Source organism: Trypanosoma cruzi, assembly GCF_000209065.1.
Source record: "Trypanosoma cruzi strain CL Brener chromosome Unknown tcruzi_1047053427773, whole genome shotgun sequence".
Lineage (NCBI taxonomy): Eukaryota > Euglenozoa > Kinetoplastea > Trypanosomatida > Trypanosomatidae > Trypanosoma > Trypanosoma cruzi.
The window spans coordinates 1-492 of record NW_889940.1 but is presented as its reverse complement, the minus strand read 5'-3'; the positions used below and the strand labels follow the sequence as shown (position 1 = coordinate 492).

The window sequence follows — 492 nt, the reverse complement described above, 5'->3', positions numbered from 1 at the left end:
GCGCGGTTTTGCGGCCCAGCGACGCGCACGCCCGCACACACACACACGCGCTACGATGGAGACATGTTGTTCGAGGTCCAAACAGTTTGAGCGACGCATTGAGAACGGAACAATAAAAATCACCTTTCGGCTGAGCGCCCGCTCCCCTCCCTCCCACTTCCTGCTATTGTTGTCGTTTTTCTTTCTTGCGCAACGGCGCGCACGTAACATCCTGCCCTGTCTGGCGCCCTGCCTGTGCAAACGGTTGGTGGCGGGCCCGCCCGAAAGCGCAAGAGAGAGAAAGAGAAAGAGAGGGCCGAATTGCCCGGAGGTGGGTTGTGGTGGGCGCACGCCGCTGCTGATGGAAGCAACCAACTCTTGTGCGCGAGGGCGCGTGGCCCCGTGAACGCGCTTGCGTGATGGCCAAAAACAAACTCAACAGGTCTGACAGCCGCCCCGCCCGCCGCAACCTCGCCGGCTGGGCCCCGCGCCTCCCCTCGCATGGCCAGGAAA

At 62.6% G+C, this 492-nt stretch overlaps 2 non-coding genes across 2 annotated transcripts; both read left to right on the top strand.

Annotated features, from left to right (window-relative positions):
• The first annotated feature begins 50 nt into the window (after positions 1 to 50).
• Tc00.1047053427773.20 lies at positions 51 to 137 on the top strand. The gene has a single exon (XR_008254286.1). It is a non-coding gene; the product is annotated as a C/D small nucleolar RNA (snoRNA), TB11C4C2 (small nucleolar RNA).
• Positions 138 to 338: 201 nt separating this feature from the next.
• On the top strand, positions 339 to 428 carry Tc00.1047053427773.10. Its single transcript, XR_008254285.1, has one exon. It is a non-coding gene; the product is annotated as a C/D small nucleolar RNA (snoRNA), TB11C4C3 (small nucleolar RNA).
• Positions 429 to 492: the final 64 nt, after the last annotated feature.